Below are 24,720 nucleotides of genomic sequence, written 5' to 3' on the forward strand. Positions count from 1 at the left end.
GTCAGGTATAGTGGCTTCAATGCCTTTAAACCCAACAGTGGGGAGGCAGGGACATGTGGATCTGTGAGTTTGAGGTCAACTTGGTCTACACAGTGAGTTCCAGGACAGCCAGAGTTACATAGAGAGACCCTGTCTTAAAAACAACAAAACAAAACAAGCAAAAGCCTATGAATAAACCTAACCAAGGAAGTGAAAGTCTCTGCAATTAAAAACTTTATGACACTTGAAAGAAACTGAAGAGGACACTTGATGATGCAAAGACTTCTCAAGCTCATGGATAGACAGGAATAACTGTGAAAATGGCTACATTACCAAAAGCTATGTACAGATTAACTGTAATTCTCATCAAAATCCCAATGACATTCTTCACAGAGCTAGAAAAAGTCATCCTGAAATTAATTTGGTAGCACAAAACATTCTGACTAGCAATAGAAATCTTTGGGGTGGGGGAAGCGTATCAAATGAAGGTATCAAAATGCCTGATCTTAAATGGTACTACAGAGTCATAGTAATAAAAACTACATAGTACTCTCCCGAAACAGACATTTAGACCAATGGGAAAGAATAGAGTACTGAGGAATAAACACACAGGTACAGCTATCTGATTTTTGACCGAGTTGTAAAAAACATATATTAAAGACAAACCCCTTAAATGACACTGGGAAACCCAAATTCTCACATGTAGAATGAAACCAGATCCTGACCTTTGTACAAAAATCAATTCAAACAGACCAAAGACCTAAATGTAAGACCTGAGTCCTTGAAAGTTCTAGGAAAAACCATGGGTAAAGCACTTCAAGACATGGCCATATCAAGGACTTTCTGAGCAACCCCAAGAACACAAGACATAATCCCAAGAACTGACAAGTGGGAAAACATGACATCAAGAGGCTTTTGCACAACAAAGGGAACAATCACCAGAGTGAAGAGACAACTTACAGCATGGGTGTGTGCGTGTGTGTGTGTGTGTGTGTGTGTGTGTGTGTACTAGTATCCAGGATATATAAAGAGTGCAACAATTTAACACTACAAATTTAAATCATCTTATCAATAAATGGACTAATAAATGGGATAGGCAATTCTCAGAAGAAGAAGTACGAAACAGCCACTAATTACTTGAAAATGTTTAAAATCCTTACCTACCAGGGAGATGTCAATTAAAACTGCCTTCAGATCCCATTTCACCACAGTCAAGGAAAAGGGGGCAACAAATGCTGAGGAGGGTTCCAGGATAACACAGAACCCATGTACAGGACTAGCTGGCTAACTTGGCCCCTATAGATAAAAGCATGGAGGTTCCACCCAAAAGTAAAAGAGAACCTCTGTGTCATCCAGCCGTAACTCCTGAAGACATTCCTGACAGTATACAAGCTAGACACCACAGAGACACTCCAACGCCTGGCTCTTTTCACAGCAGCCAAGGTACAGAGGCAACCTGGATGCCCATCATCAAACGAGTGAGTAAATGTGGTACGCGTGCACGCATGCGCACTCAACAAATGAGTGAGTAAATGTGGTACGCGTGCACGCATGCGCACTCAACAAATGAGTGACTGTGGTACGCATGCACGCATGTGCATGGCAGAGTTTCATTCAGCCACAAAGATCAAAATTATGTCATTTTCTGGGAGATAAATGGAACCGGACATCATCATAATAACCCAGACTCAGAGAAATATCAAATGTTTTCTTTTATATGAAGAATCTAGACTTTAAACATGGATTTGGGCCTGGTGATGCCGGCCTGTTATTCTTCCTACTTGATCAAAGAAAGCAGTGAGATTGCCTAGGGCAGCACTTCTCACTCTGTGTGCTGCGACCCCTTTTGGGGATTGAGCAACCCTGTCACAGGGATCTCCTAAGACCATCAGGAAGCACAAATATTTGTGTTACAGTTCATGACAGTAGCAAATTCACAGTTATAAGTAGCAGCGAAAATAGTTTTATGGTTGGCGGTCACCACAGCATGAGGGACTGCATTAAGGGGTAGCAACAGTAGAAAGGCCGAGAACTACTGGTGTAGGGGGAGGGTGGACACCAGCTCACCCGTGGATGAAGAACACAGTAACAGCAAAGCACCCGATTTGCATATATGAAAATGCTATAAGGAAACATATATTTCTCTTTTAGAAATGAAAAACTGCTCATAGAGATTTGAAGGCAAAAATATGCCAGGCAACAATACAGACAGCGTGTGTGCACAGAACCTGAGGGTTTAACCAACAGAGAGACAGAGAGGAGGAGACACGGTTGTAGTTCATGCGTACGCCCACTGAGGGGCAGCACACACAAACCCAGCTTTTCTCCCAATAGTCAGCCTCTGCCCTTCCCTCAGGTAGATCTCTCTACACCACAGGGAATGCCACCCACCCATTCCCAAACTTAAGAATTCAGAAAGCCACCCCCTGCGGACGCCCTAAGCCAGTACCTAATGACACCCCCTGCTGACACCCTCAGACAGTATCTTTGCCCTACGGTCCTTTACCCCACGCATGGTTCCCACATATTCACTGAGCCCCACTTTGCTCCCCCTATAGCTTTCTCTCCAAGATGTAGCTGAAGAATCCCACCGGGCTACCTCTGACACCTCAAGGCCATCAGCGTCACCTCTATGCCAGCATGTGAGGGCGGGCATGGCTGAAAAATGGCCGAGTTCAGGATGATGGGGTCCCGCAGATGGTAGGGTCTACGGTGGAGTTGCAGTTGAGAGTGGGCAACTCTGGCTTCAAATTAGGACTTCTAGTAGACATGGGTTATACAGCTCAAAGCTACATTCTGTTACATCTTAAGAAACATGAACTTTATAGCTTTATTGAATTTATTGTTGTTGTTACTGATTTTTCAAGACAGAGTTTGTCTACGTAGTCCTGGCTATCCAGGAACTCACTCTGTAGATCAGGCTGGCCTCATATTCAGAGATCTGCATGCTTCTGCCTCCTGGGTGCTTAATTTATTAATTTAATGAATTGTGTTTTCTCTTGAGGAAACCATCCCCGCCACTCTGGTATCTGTAAATGTAGAGGTGGGGTGGGGTGAAGAAGTCTCAAGGGTACTGTGGCTTTCAAGGGTAGCTGGGCAGTTTGATGTCACAAAGTCTCGGGATTGCTAGTGCCAGAGGCCAACTAGACCCCAAACGCTACAGGGCACAGGATACAGATATCTGGGAGAGGGTCTTCTGCTGAGTCCAGCTCGCTGACTTCCTCTCACGATCTTTCTAGGGCTAGAGAAGGGATGTTGCAAAGTACCCTTGATCTGTCTCTAGTCTCACTGTCTTGATGAGACTAGAGGTAGCTTGTCCCTTTAGAGGTTAGTGACACTAGTGTAGGAAGATGGCCTCAGAAGAAAACTGTGGGGCTTCTCTCTCCTCCTCCTCCTCCTCCTTTGTCTGTTTGTCTTTTGAGACATAATGTCTTGCAGCCCAGCCTCACCTTGAACCCACCATGTAGCCAAGAACAACCTAAGAACTTCTCATCCTGCTGAGTGAAGGGATTAAACCTCCAGAGGGTTGGAATTACAGATAGGCACCCCTACACTCCATATCAGGCCTGTTGGTTCTGGGGAATGGAACCCAGGCTAGATGAACATCCTACCATCTGAGCTACATTCCCAGTCCCTTCCCTGATTATTTTTGCGTTGTGCTCTGGTCCTGCAAGGTCTGGGCTCAGAGACCCAGTCCTCAGCGTTTCCAACCTTGTACCAGGGACCACTGCAATGTATGGGGACTCTGGGCCACAGTTGCTGAGAACATGAGGCAGGTCTGGCGACCAAAGGCTGCAGAGAGGGGTGCATGGAAGAAGCCAAAGGTGGTAGGAGTTGGAGGTTGGGGACACCTGAGGACCCCTTGTGAGGCCCTAAGACAATGTGTCTGCCCCCCCCCGGTCAGCCGGGCAGCTCCAGGAATTGCAGGCGGCGTCTATTTCAGAGTTTATGGTAAGAGGCTGGAGGCTGCACACACAGACAGCACACCCCACCCTTTAAGGAAGTAGGGAGGAGAGCAGCAGGGGTGTGGTTAACGACTGAGAGGAGGAGGGGGAAAACAACCTGTCAGCCTCTTACTCAGCCTCTGCGGGCAGAGCCGCGCGTCTTACCTGCGGCGGCTGCACTCACCTGGCCCAGCCTGGAGCCCTGGCCAGAGTCCGCGCCTCGCCCGCGGTGAGTCCTGCACGTCGCTACCCAGCGCCGGGGTCGGGAACCGGTCGATCGTTTGACTTAGGTGGAAAGCTGGGGGGGGGGGGTAACAGTTCCTTCGGGGAGCCTGGCCGCGGCTGGGGATTCCTGGAAAGGGGGTAAAAGATCCAGAGAGTCGGAGCCCCTGAGCAGGTGCTCATCCTGAGCTTACCGCCCTGAGCTGGGGGAGAAGGGATCTATTTTTGGACTTCTTCTGAGACTAAAGGGTGTTTCCCCGGTCTTGTCCTGTTAGTTTATTCAGACAGGGGAGGCTGGGGCCACGGTTTGAGGAAGGCTTACCGAAGCTGCTTTCTTCTAAAAGACGGATTTGGTAGCCCCAAACCCAACCCAGAGCTTCAGAACCTAACTTCAGCTCGAGCGCAGACCTCTGCCCAAGCACTTCGCACTACTCTCTCTCCCCAAGGGCCTTTCGGCACCCTTATGTGTCCCTTATCCCCAACCGCTGGGACTTTTTTCCCCCTGGGTTCTCCAAGAGGAACCATACCAAACGTGTGTGTGTGTGTGTGTGTGTGTGTGTGTGTGTGTGTGTGTGTGTGTGTGTGTGCGCGCACGCGCGCGCCAAAGTTCTCACTGGCCGTAATGGTACATTTTGAAGCTGTTTTTCCCCTTGCCACTCAAGGGTTAAGTTCTGGGCTGCTGTTCCTGCTGCCAGGCTGTGCGTGGGCAAAGCTTTGGGTGGGTGAACAGTGAGCATATGGGTGATGTTCTGAGGCCCACCAAGCCCTGCCACCTGCCCTCACCCTCGGCCATCTGACACCAGCATCTCCCATCACCCCCAAACTGGAAGCAAGATTTGCCTGGGTTCTTTGAAGGATCCAAGCTGGGACCTGGAGGGTTGGAGGGATGGCATGAGCCAGGAGGACTTGAAAGCAAGAGAGAGAAGAATCTTAAACAGATCTTGAGCCTGGAGCCTGCTGAGATAAAGTGCATGATCGGGAAAGAGTAGGTGAGCCAGGCATGTGTGCTCACATTGACAAAACAAGCCCTTGCCTTTCACAACCGCTATGGGTGGGAAGGATGCAGAGAAGAAGAAAAAAAGTGACTCACGACACTAGGGAGGAAGGAAGGAGTCACATTCATAAGAAAGACCTAACTTTGACAGGACAGTCTGCCTTCCTTCACTCACTCACTCCCGAGCTTCCTCCCCGCATCCAGGTGAAGCTGTTAGGTGAGGGGAGATTGGAGGAGCCTGCTTGGGCTCCAGTTGGCCAGGACAGAGGCAGGAGAGGCGGGGCTGCCGTGGGAAGAGGCTGAGTTCCACCAATACAGTGCCAGAGGGTGGGCAGGGCTGGTCAGGGACAGACCCCGAATCATTGGGGAAGAAGCAGCTGTGAGAACTGAAGATCCATAGGAAGTAACCAAGCCAGGGGAAGAAAGAAAGCCAGAGCCCAGGAAGTACAAATGCAAGGCTAAGGGCAGCAAGAGACAACCGGAAACTGAAAGCGGTCTAGAAGCAGAGCGTGTTGGGAGCCTAGAGTGCAGGGGTGAGGGCAACTGCATGCAACCTTAAGTAGTGGATGTTCCTCAAGGCCCGGGAAGGCATGCTCAGGCTGCCATGGCAACTCCTCTGGGAGCAAAGCTTGGAACCTGGAACTGCTTGAAAACTACCAGCGTGCCTCCACTCTGGGATGGAGGTGCCAGATTTAGCAAATGAATACAAGGGGCATTCAGATTTGAATTTTAAATGAGCAGATTTGTTGAAGATTTTGTTCTCAGTGTTAAGCACATTGCATGCAGTATTTGGGAGATACCTAACACTCAGACATTACTCACAGTTTACCTAAAACTTAATTGGATGTCCTGAGTCTGTCTGGGAAGTGGAGGATGGTGCTCTACAGAGAAGTCTAGACTGAGAAATAACTCAGTGCCCTGAGAACTGGCTCAGGGCATGTTTCTTTTGTGACGAATCCTGATAGATCAAATTCGAGGCTCCTTCCATGACTGGTCATGATATTATTATTGAGAAAGGAAAATTAGTTCCTTACTCCGTTTATTCATCTGCACAGCTGAGTGTGTGTGTGTGTGTGTGTGTGTGTGTGTGTGTGTGTGTGTGTGTGTGTGTGTCTAAAAACTGTGGAAGCAGCTAGGCTACTTGGTTGGACCTTGGAAAGATATTGGACCAATGATCCTAGAATCAGGCCTGTGTAGTGCTGTTGCACTGTTGCACAGTGCTCTGGGCCTCAGAGACTGTTCTTCCAGGTTTCAGGGTAGGATCCTTGATAATATATGGAGAACTGTGCTGGAGTGCTATGCAAGAAGTACTCTGTATTAATTTTAAGTAACACATTCACAAACAGTGCAGAAGAGCACCCACAAAGTTCTTGGGGTGCATCTGTTTCTGTTTGCATTTATAGGATGCCTAGAGGTCTTGGGGGAACTATGTAGTAGGATTGGTTAATGTTTCTAGTTAAAAACAGCTTAGCCTCTGGACAGGGTGGGGGGTGGGGCAAAGTTATTTCCCCAGGGTTCCTTGTCCATCTGCTAGCCTGCTTCAAAGACAGATGAGATAAACAGCTCTCTTTCTGGAAAGTGGCAGGTGGGAAGAGAGGAATGGATCAAACTCTAATTAAGTCAAGAGAAGTATGAATGGATGAAAAGAGACTCTGCACAAAACACCCAGCACAGTACCCAGCACCCACAAATGCACCATAAAATTAGGTCTTCATTATTCTTCATTTTCTAATAAGTTCCTTATTAGAAAACTCGAGCTGGGGCTAGAAGAAGGAAGGGCACCCTATGGAACGCAAAGGGATTTTAATGAGAACATTCCTGAGGAGTTAGAGACCTCCTAAAAGGAAAGCAGAAAAGGCAAGTATGTCCCTGGCTTGGCTTAGCATTCCCTGAATGTGGCTATTCAAGCCCTTCGGGTTTTTAAGGGAAATTAACATTCCACACACATGGGTGCAGGTATGGGGTACAGACCACACAGAAATCGTCGTTCCCCCATAATTCTAACTAGGATGGATGTACTTCATCCTGGAGTTGGCATTTCCAACTCAGAGGTGTTCAGGAAATGAGCTCTTGTGTGCAACATTCCAGCCCCACCATTCTTCAGGGATAGAAATCTCCCTTAACCGGGACTGCCTAGTGCTTCTCACAGACCCTGGGGCTAACGATCTCTAAGTCTGGTACTTAAACTTCATGCGGAAGTGACAGTAGTTCTATGTGGCCGAACACTGCTAGAGAGGAGAGGGGAAGGGACAGAGGCTCCCCTTAAGTGGACCCTGATTAGTGGGGGTCCTCAGTCTCTAGTTTTCTCACAGCCCAGCATCTACTCATCTCAGACTTCCTGGCCTCCCAGGGCAATGGGAAGAAGGTAGTTAGCCAAGAGGCAGTGAGAACAGAGAGGCACGCCTGGGATGGTTTGGGAGCCCAAGCAAGGTTAAAGAAAAGTTTGATAGTTACTTGATTTTCATATATTTCAGGCCAGTCTTAAGGCAAGGGAGAGAGAGCAGGGCTCTGGTAACACTAATCAGCAAATTCTGTGCAAGCAGTTCAATGATCAGGAGCCCAGGCTTATAGTGACTCTAACTGGACCCTCTCTGTGGCCTTGGGAAGGGCATTCAGCTGTGACTTCCTTATCTGTAAGACATAAGACGGGGTGGGGGGTGGGGGGTAGCAGGGCTTTTGAGAGTGAGGTAAGGTGATCTATATTAGGACACAGATAAAATAGAGACAATAGTAGCCATCACCCATAGCAGGAGAGGAGAGCTCCTGCTTCCACCTTTGACTCCCGAGGTGTGCTGGGTCACCCTGGGGGTGGTCAGAGCACTGGTAGTCTGGTGGCAGAGCCAGGCCTCCGGAGCACTTGGGCTATAGGCGTGCACCAAGAAGTACGGGCCATTGTTTCATGGGTGGGAGGTGTGCTCATGTTACAAACTTAATAACCTCTGCCATTCATAGTAGACACACAGTAGATACTAGAAGTGTGAACTTTCCCATATCCTGATATTTATAGGCTGTGTCTGATCTTAGGAGGAAGCACTGTTTTTTTTATTATTTTGTTTGACTGTATTGTACATAAGTCTGTGGCTGGAGGGCAGGGAGGGGGAGGTGTGAAAACGCTCGCACGTGTGTGCACAGCCTGGGCCAGAGGTCAGCCTCAGGCGTCCTTCCTCTGAGTACCATTCACCTTGGTTTTCCAGATGTGTCTGTCTTCGTTTCCTATTGCTCTGATGCAATACTCTGACAAAAGCAACTTGAGGGAGAAAGGACAGTCAGTCACAGCAGGGTGATCAAGGAGCTTGAAAGCAATTGTCCCACCCTCCGTTATATCCTCCATCCATAAATGCTGCCACCCACAGTGGGTGTGCCCTCCCATCTCAAATAACGCAACCAATGAAAACACTCCTCCACAGGTACTCCTAGAATCCAGATTCTGTCAAGCTGGCTACCACAGGGTCTCACCATCAACTCACTGATTCCATGTGCTCAGTGGCTGGCTAGCAAGCCCCAGAGCTATGCCTGCTTAAGTCTCCCCAGGCCAAACACCTTTTTCAGCTGAGCCATCTCTCCTGCTCATTTTTATTTTAAGTTTTTTTGGGATAGCTATGTAGCCCAGCTTGGCTTCAAACACTGCCGGCCCTCCCTCAACCTTCTAAGTGCTGAGATTTCAGGAATGTACTGCCTGCCCAGGAATTTCATTCTACTTTTTTTTTCTGGTGCTGGGGAGGGAACTTGGGGTCTCACAAATGGCAGGCAGCCACACTCTATCTGAGTTGTACCTGAGGTCACGGACCACCTTCTGACACGGAAGTTACAAGAGACAAAAACTCATCAGTTTTTACTTCAGCTGCTCCACTCCCAATCCAGTGTGCTGAGTACAGCCAGGCTGAATTAGCTCTTGGGCCAGGAAAGATGATGCCCACTGATACCAATCGGGCTCTGGAGCCTGAAGGACCATTTAATCGTGTAGGCAGCAGAACATGGTGGCTATTCTTTCTAGGCCTTCTCATTTAGCTTGCAAAGCTCGGAGCTGTGTGAGGGGGTGGTGGGGGAAGGGGCAGCCTTTTGAGTCACTCTGCTGTTTCTCAAGGTATAATTATTACTCACGATGACAGTTTGATTAAGAGAGCAGACTCCAGACTGCACGTTTGATGGGTTTCTACCTAGATGCAATGGGTGGATTGACACATTGTAGAGTTTGGTTTTTGAGAGATGGATCCTTCAGATAGATTCAGGTAATCTTACTGGCGGGCATCTCTCTGTGTTCTGGGTCTCTCCAGCTTTTCCTTTTGCCCAGTGCTAAAGGGGCCAGGACTATTACAAGATGCCTACCAATGTGATTAATGCCAAGACCAGCCAGAGCCAAGCCCTGCAAAGTTAGGCACCTCCAAAGCTCACATAATATTTTTTTTCCTCCCCACCCCCCTGACATCTTAGCTATAGTAGCTATAGTTCGCTTACACCCCCCCCCTTCCCCTCTCTGCTCTAAAATCCACCCACACAGAATCTGGGAAGACCACTCGGGAAAGACAGACCGCAGGAGGTCACCCAGTCCAGACCGAGGCATGGTGGGCTTGACTCTTGTCTCACAAAGCAGTCTTCTTCCAAAGTGGTTTACTTCTCCCACCAACACTGAGGGTAGCCTTGCCTTTGAGATCCCTGACACCCGCCACCCCCTCACCCTCACCTGGCTGGCTCTCCTGTACCCGCGGGACTCAGCAGTTCCTTTCAGGGCTGCTGGGAATTTCTTCCGAGTTTAAACTTGGCTCTTCCACGGGGTTCCTTTCCACCGCTGAGGTCCTGGCCACTTGGAGCCGGCATGCTGTGTCCTGGATTCTAAAGTGGAGCCGGCATGCTGTGTCCAGGTTTCTAAAGTGGCTTTGTCCTCTTTCTACTTCCTCCAGCACCCAAAACTCTCTGTTCCTCGGCAGCCAGCGGGTGGTGATGGCACATTTCAAGTCAGTCTTCTCGTTCATATCCGCACCTTCTTACTCGGAGTTGTCCCTCCAGGCAGGCTCCCCAACACTGGTGACAACATCTGGTTCAGGCCCTTCTACTCATGGCACAGGTGCTGGCTTCTGACTTTCAGAGTAGTGGTAAGCGGGGATCGTAAGCCCTGATTCTCCAGCTTCAAGCCCAGCTCAGTGGAGCCTCCCCTAAGTAGAGCTTCAGTCTGAGTGACTAGGAGAAGACCTGGGCTCCGGAGCCTGGGCCCTCGAGTCTTCAGAGATTGGTTGTACAGTTTTGAGAATGTTCTCTCTCTCTCTCTCTCTCTCTCTCTCTCTCTCTCTCTCTCCCTCCAAACTTTTATTTAAATTAGAAATAATCTTATTTTACATATCAATCTCAGTTCCCTCTCCCTCCCATCCTCCCATGCCCTCCACCAACCTCCCATCCCACCCCCCATCCATTCCTCAGGTAGGGTGAGGCCTTCCATGGGGAAATTTATCAAAGTCTGTCACATTATTTGGGGCAGGACCTAGGCCCTACAGACTGAGAAAGTCTCCCTCTATGGGGAATGGGTTCCTAAAGCCCATTCATGCACTAGAGATAAATACTGGTTCTACTGCTAGTGGTCCCATAGACTTCCCAGGCCTCCTAACTGACACCCACATTCAGGGGGCCTGGTTTGGTCCTATGCTGGTTCCCCAGCTGTCAGACTGGGGTCCATGAGCTCCCACTTGCTCAAGTCAGCTGTTTCTGTGGGTTTCCCCAGCACGATCTTGACCCCTTTGCTCATTACTCCTCCCTCTCTACAACTGAGAACATTTCTAGACTTTTTTTCTTATTTGAAAAAGAAATGGTACCTCCTGTGCGATAGAATCTTTGAAAGAATTGCTTGATGTCTGTCACCATGTCCCCACCCCGGGGAAGAGATATGATTTGGGGTCAGAAAGATTGTGGATTTGAGTTTTACCTCACTTTCTATCTGCACGAGCTTTACTGAGCCTCAGTTTCTCAATTGTAATTCATTTCTCACATTTGTCAAATGTTTCTCTGCTCCTGCACCCTCTATACATTCTGGCAGTAGTCATAACTTTCCCTACACGCAGGCTCCTATCTGCCTCAGCAAGTTCACACCCTGCCAGGGCAGAGGATACCACATGGAGAGAAATATCTGTAAGGGAAGACTGAGGTGCAAGGCATAAGACTAGAGGAGAGAGACACACTTCCGGCTAGGATGTGTCACAGAGCTTCCTAGGAAGGTGATACCGGGAAATGCCCTGAAGGGTAAAGGAAGACTCATCTGTGGGAACTTGGCATGTTGGTTGTGTCCAAAGAAAAGTGTAAATAGAAGCCTGGAGGTGGGTGGAAAGGTGGAGTGTGAGTGACTCATTTCAGGTGGAGCCAAGGGTAGCAAAAAAGAAAAAACAAAACAAAACGAAAAGTAAATACAGGTAAAGAGTGAGATAAGGTCTGTTTGGGGAAGACTGGATGTCGTGGGGAAAGCTAGGGGACTTTATTGGAGAGACAGCAGCTGGGAGATGTTGAAAGTGTTGAGTTGGGTAAAGGGGCTGTGATCAGGTTTGGGGAGCAGGGTACAAAGCAGATGGGCTAGCAGAAAACTTAAGCTTGTGTGGGGAGTAGACTTTTAACAGTCCAGGCCCAAGGAGTCAGAATAAATTGTGGGATGCAGTGTGGCCTCAGGGGACGGGAGGGGCATCCAGCAGAGTATCGAGTCATCGGTTTTCTTGGTGCTATAGTTGGCTCTTTGAAAGCTGCAATGAAGGTTTATGGGAGCATTTGAGTGTGTAGGCTATATAGGTTGCTTGCATTCTTCTTGATCCTTTTTTTTGTCTCTGTTGTTGATATGAGTACACACACACACACACACACACACACACACACACACACACTCATGCATGCATGCTCATTTCAATAGACCTTGCTGTTCTTAGGTCCTTGTTAAGTATCTACAGTATCCCATCATGATCTCTGAGCACACAGCACTTTGATCTGAGGAACACTTCTCCAGGGACCACCTGGAAATGGCCTCTTCGGCTCTGTGAAATGTCCTCGCTGCAGCTCCCCACTCCCAAGTCTACAAGCATCCCTACTGGAGTGATCAACTTCAGCTGGTCCCTTTTCTCTCAGCAGTCTCCGTTCCCAGTCCCCATCTCCATGCCCTTCCTCATGTCTTAAAGCTTGCCCATCTCTGAGCCCCCAGATTCCTTCATGCCTCCCATTCCCTCCTTCCCTGTTTGATGCCCCCTACTCAGATCTCAGACTTATCACCTAGTATTACTTAATATTATAATAAAGCCCCTTTCCTCATTCCATCCTTAGGAGCTCTCCTGGATGGAATCTCAGATTCCTGAAATTTATGATTTAGGACCCTACTTTTTAATTTCTGAGGTCATTTTTTTAATTAAATGTTTCTTCCTTCCCTTTCCTCCCTCCAAAGCCTCTCATATACCCCTGCCTGTTCTCCTTCAAATTTATGGCCTCATAACCCGAACAGTCCATATAATGCTATCTGTATGCAACTCAACTTTAATTGACCCTTCCTACCCTATGTCCTTATATTTCTCAAACAAATCTCTTTCCCACTTGCCAACATTCCTTGGTCATTTGTAACCACACATCTCTATTCCTGTGGGGGAACACCATTCCCATTCAGCTTTCCCAAGCCAAGTCCTACCTATTCCTATTCTAAAGCTTAGCCCATGACCCCCTTTGGAAACATGTGTTACCCATTGTGGCCTCCCAGTTTCTGGGCTGCCATGATCGGCAGAGTTTAGTGACACAGCTTCAGGGTCACTTCTTCCAAAGCAGAGAAGAGCTTTTCCTTGTTCAGTCCTTCATACATCCTCAGATTCCTTAGTCATGAGACTTCATGTCCCCATCTCTCCTTCCCCACACACTCACGCCTGTCTGGACCTGGCTACACAGACTAGCTCTTCCTCATTCCTGGCACTAGGCATCACAACAGCCAGTTGCGACACAGAAGACGTTATCAAGCCTCTTGGATTCTTCAAGGACAGGATGCTTTCCTTCGAGGCAGAGATTTCCCAAAGCCCAAGAAGGAGTTTTGGATCAAGATAAGGAGCCCCAAATCCCTTTACAAATCCATTCTTGAGCCCCTCAAATGCTCAGAGCGTGCTTGATTGATGATGATCCTTCATACTTTTGCTTCCAGCTTGTCTGGACCAGAATGAGCCAGAAAATGGAAATCAAGGTTGCCTCAGTACACAAGAGGCAGTCACACAATGTAGGGGTTGGCAGGGATCCCAGGGAACAGTAGGGATCATCAGTGTACATACAGTTGCTTGGACCTCACCCGCACAGTACCCATGGACTCTGAGCTTCCGGTGAGGACACCTGGTATACATTAACTATTTATTTGTAGCGTAATCTGTCATCCCTTAATGGGGACCTGACTCTGAGGAAAGGTACTCAGTGCTAACCTATGCTCACACCTAGAGGTGGCTGGATGGTTGAGAGCCTTGCCCTGGGCTGGGGAGCTTTGGTCAGTGGTATTCGTAGTTGGAGGTTGTTCACACAAACTCTCTGAAAGGTGTGTGATTTTTTTACCTCTGAACTCACACATAGGCTTGTGGAAGGGGTTTAAAAGGTTAAGACACTGGGGCTGAGAAGATGGCTCCATGGGGGAGAGCTCTTGCTGTACATGCAGGCGGATCTGAGTTTGAATCCCTGGCACCCCCAGAAAAATCTGGGCATGACTGAAGGTGCCTGTGTGTAACTGTAGCTCTGTGGTTGGGGTAGGAACAAGTGGATCCCGGACCTTGATGGCTGTCCAGTCTAGCTGAAGTGAGAACTTCCGGTCCAGTGAACCCCCGTCTTAAAGAGTAAGATACAGAGCAACCAAGGAAGACATAAGGCCTTCCTCCAGCCTCCCCATGGACCCTGTACATAGACATGCAAGCACCAAACACACATACCGTTACCACACATGAACACACATGCAGCCCCCAAATATTTTTTTCAAGACAGGCTTTCTCAGTGTAGACTTGGTTGTCCTGGAACTTGCTCTGTAGACCAGGCTGGCCTTGAACTCACAGAGATCCGCCTGCCTCTGCCTCCTGAGTGCTGTGATTAAAGGCATGTGCCACCACTGCCTGGCACCCTAAATAATTTTTAATAAAGATCAAGAGATATTCTTACTAGGTACTCTTGTCAGCTTTACAGAATTCTTATAAACATGACCTCACACTTGAGCTCTTGTTTAAATCAGGTGGGAGGCCTCAGGGAGGACACAGTATACTATTCTCAAGAGGCATTGCTGCATTCCAAGGACACAGCATGGCGCTAGCATATGGTTGGCATTTATGCACCGACAGGGTACAAATATGTGCCTGAGAACTCCCATGATCGCAGTGAAGAGTATGATGATAAAGCTTGTGGAGACCCTTGCGGGGACCTTGGTGGATTCTAAGGCAGGTGAGGGTGACCTGGGCGGAGGGACAAACTTGCCAGGCAGATAGAGCTTATTAGAAAGGAGAGGGAAGGGGAAGGAAAGAGAAAAGAGGTAGAGACACAGATACAGAGAGAGGACAGAAGAGAAGAGGGAGACAGGAAAAGTCCTGTCTGCTCTAGGAGAACAGCAGGAAAGAGAGTGTAAGTGGGCGGGGGGAGGGGGTCTTTCTTTTAAAGGGGTCCTTTGCACCTGTGTGAAGACTAGGCAACCATGGAACCTTGGGATGACCAGAGTACTGCCTGAGTGCATTCTGCCAGGTGACAGGGGTGGCCAGTATAATGCCTGAGTCCTTACAAAAAGGACTTTTTTTTTTTAATAAAGCTAATTTGGATATGTCAGATTTTAGGGTAATAGTTAATATATTATTTTAGTGACACATTTTATATCACATACTATGTGAAATAGTATGCTAACTGAAAAAAAAGCTTTTCCCCATCTCCTTCATCTATCCAATAAGTAGGGCCTCCCTTCATCAGCTGTGGCCTGTAAATGTCACCATCCCACTGACTAGGTCACAATGCTTTTTTTTTCAATAGTGACATTTTTGAGGTATAGTTTAAATGCCATAAAATGCACCCCTTTATTTTATTTTAAGATTTATTTTATTTTTTTAAGATTTATTTTTATTTTATGTGCATTGGTATCTCGCTTGCATGTTTGTTAATGTAACAGTGTCAAATCTGGGAACAGTAGTTGCAGACAGTTGTGAGCTCCCATGTGGGTGCTGGGAATTGAATGTGGGTTCTCTGGAAGAGCAGCCAGGGCTCTCAACTGTTGAGCCTTCTCTCCAGCCCCAAATGCACCCTTTTAAATTCACCATTCAATCGGTTTAAAAAATTCTTATATTCACAGGTCTGTACAGCCATCACCACTGCCAATCACAGATTTTTTATTATTCCAGAAGGAAACCTTGAACCACTAGCCATCATTCTCCACCATTTCCCTGGAATTTCTAGTATGCTTTCTACTTGTGTGGACTTTGTCTTCCAGACAGAATGCAAGCAGAGTCTCAGACTTTGTGATTTGCTTCCTCATTATAGCATAATGTTCTAAGGTCTGTGTGTGTTGTCATATCTCTTTGTTTTTTTGCTTTATTTTCATTGATGAGTAACATTCTACTGTATGGGTATACCACACTAAAAAGGTGTTTGAGAACTCCATATATAGGTACATTGTAGTTACATAATTTCTATCCATACCTCTAACCTCTGTCCTTTGTAGTGTGCGTGCACACACACACAGAGTCCAGTTAGTATTTCTTGTATTTACATGGGTATAGGACTCATCTCAGGACTTGGGTATCAATCAAGTCTTATGTCTGAAGAGAGCTACCTTCTCTCCCTCAATAACTATTGATTGACTTTAGCTCTTTAGTTAGGGCTGGGACCTTGTGACCCCTTCCCCTATTCTGTTGGCATGTCAACTGGTGTGATCTCGTGCAGATAACCATATTGTGTTTGGGAGACACTATCTCATGGCAATTGTCCTGGTTCTCTGGCTCTCACAATCCTTCTGGCCTCTCTTCCACGATGGTCCCTGAATCGTGGTTATAGAAGCTTTATTACAGATGTCCCACTGGGGCCTAAGCACTCCACTGTCGCTTATTCTCTGTACTTTGGCCAGTTGTGGTTCTCTGTAAAATCCCCTAAAAACTGGAAGCAGAAGCTTCTTTCATGAAGGGAGAGAGCTACATTATCTGTGGACACAAAGATAAGCATTTAAAAGGCAGTTGAATACTATATCAATCTGGCAAAGTGCTATTAGCAGGTTCTCATCTGCGGTCTATGGCCTCTCAAACCATGGGCTCTTAACTATGTTTACATTCCCAGGTCTGAGTTCCTGCACATTGAGTGGGACTTAATCCCAACCAGACAGCTGTTGGTTAGCCCCACGATAGTGGTACCACAACTGTACAGCTAGATATATCTTGCCAGGCCAGACACTATCGCAATAGTGAGTGAGGGTTCCCCTTTCCCTGAAGCTTTAATGGCCTTTGTTGTCCATTGTTTTCTTGATCTTAGCCATGAAATACCAAAGTAGCTTTAATTTGAGTTTTCATAATTGCTAAGGATATTGAATACTTTAAAAAGAGATTTTGTAGCCATATTTATTTCTTCTTTTGAGAACTCTCTCTGTTCAAATATGTGGTGGTTTGAGTAAGAGGGTTCCCCATAGGCCCATGTTAAAATGCTTAGTCATCAGAGGGCAACACTGTTTGAAAGGATTGGAAAGATTAGGAGGTGAGGTCTTGTGGGAGGAAGTATATCACTGGAGGTGGGCTTTGAGGTTTCAAAAGCCAACACCAGGCTCAGGTATTGTTCAAGCTCCTGTCTGCTGCCAGGCTCCCCACCATGATGGCAATGGATTCGCACTCTGAAACTGTAAACCAGACCCCAATTAAATATTTTATAAGTTGTCTTGGTCATGGTGTTTTCTCACAGCAAAAGAACAGTGACTAAAATAATGTCTCCATGTTCTTGTCTGCACTTGTAACTGTTTGTAATTTTGACTTTAACCATCTTAGTGGGGATGGCATCTTACTGCTAATTTCATTGATGACTAATGACATTTTGCATCTTTTCACATGCTTGTGGACCTTCAAGATGTTTCCTTTGAAGAAATATCTATTCAAATCCTCTGAAAAGTATTTCTATAAGTCCACAGTGTAACCATCCATTCTACTGCTCTTCAAAGGGCTTCCTAAAACACTTAGTTTATGAAGCTATGCCTATAATAATAATAATAAAAATTACTGTTCTAAATTATTGCTTGAAAAAGAAAACAGTTCTGTCAAATGACTTTTATAAGCACGCCCACCTAGCAAAACCACTCAGGTGCCTTCAGACTCATATTTTTCCCAGTTGATTTTTATTTGAGATATGGTAGTTTGGAAAGAAAGTCATGATTTGAAAGATATGTAAAGGGTTGGCTATTCAGTTTTTCTTTTCTGATGTAGTTTGGTGGAGGAGAGATCTCACTTTATCCTTATGTAGATGTGATATTTAAAAATGGGTCAGTGGACAGTAGGATGGGTAGATGATGGAGCGATGATGGGTGGGTGGATGGAAAAGCAGGTAGACGGAGAACTGGGGAATGGAGGACGGATGCATAGGAGGACAGATGGAGAGATGGAGAGGTAGGTGCATGATGCATGGAGAGATGGGTGGGAAGAAGGATGGGTGTATCGATGGACTAATGAATGAGTAAACCAGAGTGCAATCTAGTGAACCAGTGAACCCAACAGCCAGACGAGTCTTTCTGCCTTTACCTGGGATCTTCTGATTCCCACTCAGAAAAGTGGCCCTGCTTTTCAGTTTACACTCCACAGAGCTATAGAAAATCAGGTTTTTACATTACAAGGTTGAAACAATACTCTATATTTCCTGTTGCCTGGCAATCTTTTCCATATTATTTGAAAAGAGGAAGTCTTGCCCAGGGTGGTGGCACACATCTTTAATCCCAGCATTGACATTCAGGAGGCAGAGGCATAAGAATCTCTGTGAGTTCAAAGGCCAGCCTAGTCTGCAGAGTGAGTTCTAGGACAGGCTCCAAAGATACGAAGAGAAACCCTGTCTTGAAAAACAAAAGAAAGAAAAGAGGAAGTCTTGCTTGCTTGCTTCCTAGATGTGTCTGAGAAACTCCAGCATTTATGTGACACACAGTCCCTTCAGAGACAGGACACAGTACAGGGGCTTCTTATATCACGTCCAGGACCCTCTATCAGCACTTTTCCTACCAGTGTGAAGACTTCTGGGTCACTGTCACTCTCAAGGCTGTGTCCCTTCTCTGGTTTCCAGGTTGGGACAGGCTAACCAGAGACCCCAAGCCCCATGACTCATCACCAACTTCCACAGACAGAGAACACAGGCGAGCTAGCGGATGAAGCTCTCGTGTCTGGGGGCAGTGTAAGCAGAGGAGAGAGGAAGCATGTCAGACAAGCAGGTAGCAAAGGAAGCTGTGGCCAGATACGTGGAGAAGTGGCAGACGGGGCCCAAAGCCCCAGAGATGACTTTTAAAGCCCCAGACCCCGGGGATGGGGAGGGTAGCAGGTGCTCTGTGGACAGACCTTCACGGCAACAGCATGAGGGGTGGGTGCCTGGAAGACGACCCAAGAGGGTGACAGTGGGAATTGTGTTCCGGGAGCAAGATTTAGTAGAGAGCATTGTGGGTGGGACTGGGACTTCTTTTCTCCCCTCCGGCCCTCCTGTTCCCTCCCCGCCTCTATCTTCTATGCCCCTCCCCCTTTTCCTGTCCTCTACCACGCTACCCTCCCCACTCTTTCCCTTTTCTCAAGTTGCAGTATCCTACAGCTCACGCTGACCTCTCACTCACTGTGAAGTCAAGAATGAGCACGAGCTTCTGACCCTCTACCTCCGGATTGCTGGGATCACAACCATAAGGCACAATGCCCAGTTTCTGTAGCGTTAGGGATCACTGTGAGATCCAAGCTGCATGCATGCTAGGCAAACACTCTACCAGCTGAGCCCAAGCCCCAGCTCTGACTCCTTCCTTCATTGATGGTGATCAGTGTGGCTTTGGAATTAGGGGTTGGTATATGTATCAGTCAGAGAAGGTTCCAGATCCATTCCATAGGCTCTTTAGTGTCTACTATGTGTGTATGTTGGTGACTGTGTTTACTGTGTGTTTGTTGTGGGGGGGAAGGGGGAGGATGTGCTAAACACCATGGATGCAGAGGTGAACAGGAAGCTACCCTCCAGACAAGGATAGCTTCAATGCACACCACATGAGTCACCAGAGACGGTACAGATGTCACTGAGTCAATGCTACCAAGGGGAGGCTAAAAAGACTTGACAGGTCATGTAGTTGAAAGATAAGTTTTCAAGGGTGGATGGGATCAAGCCAACAGAAGCATGGTGAAATGCTTCCCACACAGAAGACATGGAAGACTGGCTGGTATGGGAAAATGGACGGCTCAAGGTATCAAGATTTAGCAGAACTGTGGGGTGACAATGCAAACGGTGCAGAGAGGTCCTTTTCGCACGGTGGCTTGGCACTGGGCATTACTCTCATGCAGCCAGAAGTCACCGAATGCGTAGGAGCAGGACGTTCAGCTATACGGGTTTTTATGTTGGGAAGAGAGTCAGCATTTTGTTTCTGATAGGAGGATTCTGGTCCCAGGCCAGAGGAACTCTAGTGCCAAGCACAGAGAGGCTCCAGCTATGAGATTTGCATTCAGGCATTCTGGGTGTGGTCAAGGGCTATGAGCAAGGCTGTGTCACTCAGGTACAGCAGGGCACTGTGTAAGGCCCTCTGGGGACACAGACCTCAGTGCCTGCTATCCTTGGGTATCCACCTCGTCACAGCTGCCCACACTGCTGGCTGCCAGGGAAGCTGGTGTCATGGAGTCGTCCCCCAAGGGCTGTTCTACAGGAGCCCACTTCCTGCTTTCTTTCTCAGTACCAGTATAGGCTGTGGGGGTGTGGGGCAGAGGGAACAGGGCTTGGCCAGCTAAGCAAGAACTAACCTGTCTCTAGCAGAGGTGCAGAGGATGAAGACAGGGGTTGTTCTCTAGGAATGGGGAACTCACGAAGAGCACGACTACCTGAAATACATGGGTGGGCAGCAGATGTGTGGTTTTGCCCCACTGTTAGAACAGGCGATTGCAAAGGATTCCCCAGAGTGCCTGGGGAATGCAGGGTGAGAGGACTCTGGCATAGGGTATGGTCTGGGAACGGACAGAGGCTCATGCCCTCCTTCCCCCAGAGCCCTCTCCTAGAGCAAGCGGCTACCCCACTCTGCTTTGCTTGGCACATGTTTTCTTGAGATAAAATTATTTTTCATGAGTACATGCTTTGCTAAATGAAGTAGTGGGGAGGCAGAGGCCTTGTGTTGTGCTCGCTGTCTCCCAATCCTAATCCAGCAAATGTCAGGCTTCATAGCTTGTAGTCAGCATTTGGTCAGTTATGGGGAGGCTTTAGAGAAAAGATCTGCAGGGAAGTGCAGGGACAGAGGTGGTCTCTGGGCCCCTCTGGGAATGATGGGCAGGGGAGGGACTCGGAGTAAAACAAGACACATGGAATCTCACTGGCTGCTGCTATAGGTCAGCTCCCAGAAGGCTCCCCAGCCCACTCCAGTGCAGAATAAACCTGAGAAAAGAATGTGTGAGGACTCAGGGAAGCTGATGGTAGCAATGGTTGCCTCACTGACTTACATAGCACGGATTTCTGTTTCCTAAGGTCTCAGAATCTTTCAGACAGAAAGCTTGGACTCCTGGCTCCAGACCCATGGTCTTTGCACTCAGGGATGCAGCCTAAGTATCCCATTTCTGACAGCTTTGCAGATAGACCAGGGGCTGCCCTTTGAAAATCTGTAGAGTGAGGGACCGCAGAACAGTCCCCCAAACAGACCCTCAGTTGTGCTTCTTTGGGTGCATATTAGAAATACCTTCCTGGAAAGCTTGGTAAACTTTCCTGTGTCTGTCCACCCAGGCAGCACTTTCTTCCCCTATCTTGGTTTTGTTTTGTTCTCAGTACTCCCTCTACCCAAAATGGTTCGGACGAACCCTGCTTAAAGCAACAATGGCACGCTATCAAGATGGCCTCTTATCTGCTCAGAGTACACTGGCCCGCCAGGCTGGCTTTGCGCTTGTTCCACCAACCACCTTCCTCAGGACCACATCTCCTGATCTCAGCTGCCCCCCAAATGCATCTGTCTCCTGCTGTTTGTCACATAGGCCTCTCCTTCTGCTTCATGGTCTCTTCCATTGCGTGTACAGCTTCCTCAATGAGTTCATGAATCTGGAGGAAGTCTTGGAACCCGTGTCCTACTTGATGAGTTACAAGGAGGCTGTGGCTGGTGTCTGCTGTCATACAGTAAAGGACTAGAAAGAAAGCAAGGTCAATCTGGGTCATTCTCACCTTGAGAAGCCCCCCCCCATGTGGAGTTCTATCTACAAAGGCCTGGACAACGGGGAAGACTGGACAGCTGCTGGACCCACCAAGAGCTAAGCTGGCTGGGAGCCAGACTTGGTGGGCTCCTCAGTCTTGAAAATAGTTTGATTTGTAGATCTCACCCAGGGAATTGCTACCCCCAGAGCTGTATCAGGAATGTTTTCTTCAGCCCCCCACCCCTCCTAAAAGTGCTGCCTTTGGCAACTAAATCTGTCTCAGGAATTTGATCTATGATGAAATTGCTTAATTTCTAAATTTTGGGGGCTCATTTCTTTGAGAGCTTTGCTTTTTACACCTGTCTGTGAACAGAACTGAACCTCCCCTTGCACCCCGAAGCTCTCCTCCAGCTTCCTATTGGAGCTCCTTCCTCCAACATTGTCTCTGAGTCTTCCTCTTTGCTTTGGTCCATGCTGACAAAGCCCCTGGTATCCTCCAGGATTATGGTGTCCCCATGACCTGTGAATTCCACATAAATTCCAGAAGCTCTGGAAGGTTCCATACTTGTCTCTGGGAAGTTCTTTCCTTTCCTGTTTATTTATACCTGTCTAAGTGATAGTGTCACCCTGGAAGAGACCCACAGCTCCAGAATGAGCCTTATCTAACCCAGCTCAACTTCTTGCCATGCACTGTTGGTAACTACCCTTCCATCTTTTGTAACCATTATCATGGACACTGATATCCAGAAACTGCTTGGAGAAAGAAGCCCCAAGCCCAGCTCTTTGCTTCATTCTCTTTCATGACAGTGGTAGGCGTGCACTCTCACCTTCCTGCCTCAGACACCATGGTCCTGAGGGTCCCCACAGGTTTTATTAGGAAAGGCTAAGGCAAAGAGGGAGACTCGAAGACAGAGCTGGGGAAAGAAGCTCCGGTAGGGAGCTTGGAGGAGAGCTTCAGGGCTGAAGCTGATATTCTGCAATGTCTTCCACCCTAGAGGAGCCTCGGTCTACACACAGGCAATTCTCCATGGTCAGAGACACAGATCACAAGGATGAACACTGAGACCGCTGTTTCTAGGTATGCTCCCTCTGCTTCCCAGCCATGTGACCACAAACACTGCAAATCCTCCTGCTCAGCCTCCTCATGCACTTCCTGGAAGGCTGAGACTTTTCTTCCTGTGCTGCTGCTGCTGCTTCCTCTTCCTCTTCCTCTTCTTGCCTACAGTATTCTCTCTGCATGTACACCTGCATGCCAGAAGAGGGCACCAGATCTCATTATAGATGGTTGTAAGCCACCATGTGGTTGCTGGGAATCAAACTTCGGACCTCTGGAAGAGCAGCCAGTGGTCTTAACATCCTAGCCATTTCTCCAGCCCCTTCCTGTGCTTCTTATCACATCTACATGGTTGTTTCTTCTTGGCTCCATCACTTCAAGACACATCAGAGAACTTGGTTCCCTCAGTGATGTCACAGACTACAGGAAACAACAAGGATTTTGCCTATTGCATGGAGACATGTGGGGAGAAAGAAAAGGGAAGGTTAGAAGATGTAGTATTCACTACCTCTCTGGTCTCCTTCCTTCCTCCTACTGTTTCCCTGTCCAGGCTCTCTGAGACTCATCTTCTACTGCAGTCATCAAATGGGACAATTTCTATCCAGATAGTTTTCTTCCTGGAAGGACTCTGTTTCCATCCCCTCTTCATGACTGACTCGTGTCTAAATAAAGATGTCAGATCTTTGAGATAGAGTAGCCAGTGTTGAAATCTGGGTGAATTCGAGGCAAGCATTAACTCAAGAGAGGGGAGCTGCCTGGACAGCACAGAGCTGCAGTGGTTGTACTCTGACAGAGAAGAACTCATTAGGTCCCACAGTGAGCTAGTCCCCCAAAAGGCAAACTGAGTCAGGGGTGGAGTGTGGAGGGGTTTGTGGGCTGGTGAAGAGGTGGGCATTTGTGTTTTACAGGCTGCTAGCCTGACATTGTGATGGTGGCCCTGGGTGGCTTATCTGTCTAGGATTGCTCCATTGACTTTCTCATCAACTGAAGAGATGGCGAGGGTAGACAGATTCTGTTATGTACAGGTGATTTCTGGTCTGGAAAAGAAACGAAACCTTTGACAGGCCTGAAATTTTCATGAAGAGATGAGTCAGAGAGGAGCTTATATGATACCCGCCACTGAGAAGGCCAAGAATGGTCACATGAGGAATGCAGGAAGCAGGAGACACTGTGGTCTCCCAAGTCTTCTTCATGTCTTGTTCCTTGACCAGGGAACTGGTTTTTCATCCCAAGTGGTCTTCATTGCCTCTTACTTCTCCAGCTGTTGATATCCTTGTCAGCTGTTGCCATCCATCTTCAGGAAGCCCTCCTAGAACTCCTCTCACCCAGGTCAGAGAAGTGCCCTGTACCAACTCTAGAGGCCACACTACTTGGGTTAGGGTTAGCCCTATGGAACAAAGTTTTTAGGAAAGGATGGGTGGACCACTTTCAACTCCCTAGTGCAAGAACGTTTTCCTCCACCTCAGCAACTGTTGGAATTGTTTCCTCCCAATGATGCTGTCCTTTATTGGATACCTCTTGTTACTAGAGGGTTTTTCCCTTTGCTGTGCTGAATTCTCACACTCCTGGAACTAGAACTTCCGTGAAGCACACAATGACTCTCAGTGACAGGGGACCTCTCCTCTCCCAAATGTTCTCTAATCTAAGTGTAACACAAGGAGTCACTTCCTCTCCTCTTTTCATGTAGGAAGTCTTCAAAAGCGTGGCCTCTCTTACTCTCTGTGTAAGAAATGACTCTCTCACTTACCTTGAAAGCCATGACCAGCAGTAAACAAAACACTGTATGTATGATATCACCCTTCTCCCCAAAGACAGGGCCTCACTGTGTAGCCTTTGCTTGGCTGGAACTCACGCTATAGACCAGGCTGGCCTTGAACTCACAGATCTGCTTCTGCCTCCCAAGTTCTGGGATTAAGGGAGTGTACGACCATACACAGGATCTCTTGCCAAGACCACTCCATTAAAGCAAAACCGACAGAGCCTGCTTCCCACTTCACTTTGCAACTCTTCTTCTGCATGCAGCTCTCCAACATGCACAGATCCTAGAACTTCAGCCTTTTGCATCATCTCAGTGCCGTCGCCTAGTAACAATATGCTTAGCAACCAGTAAAGGAAGTGTGATCACACCTCCCAGCATTGTACATGGAGCACTGCAGACAATACAAACAGCTCCTGGTTTCTTTAGGCAGCTACCGGAAGGTAACTTTCAGAGGTGGCAAACATTCTGCTCTCGAGACAGTGCTCATC

At 47.7% G+C, this 24,720-nt stretch overlaps 1 protein-coding gene across 4 annotated transcripts in view; it reads left to right on the top strand.

The window, feature by feature from the left end:
• Positions 1-4,002: 4,002 nt before the first annotated feature.
• The window catches only part of Ptk2b (protein tyrosine kinase 2 beta), a 118,384-nt gene continuing 97,666 nt past the window's right edge, over positions 4,003-24,720 (top strand). For 3 of the 4 annotated variants that reach the window (XM_021230207.2, XM_013117275.3, XM_005075243.4), the window contains exon 1: positions 4,004-4,152. The gene's annotated coding sequence lies outside the window, so the exon portion shown is untranslated. Of the gene's footprint in view, positions 4,153-24,720 lie in introns of all 4 variants that reach the window. The other variant, XM_005075245.4, reaches the window with a different exon arrangement.

This window comes from Mesocricetus auratus, unplaced genomic scaffold (genome assembly GCF_017639785.1).
Source record: "Mesocricetus auratus isolate SY011 unplaced genomic scaffold, BCM_Maur_2.0 Super-Scaffold_100707, whole genome shotgun sequence".
Classification (NCBI taxonomy): Eukaryota; Metazoa; Chordata; class Mammalia; order Rodentia; family Cricetidae; genus Mesocricetus; species Mesocricetus auratus.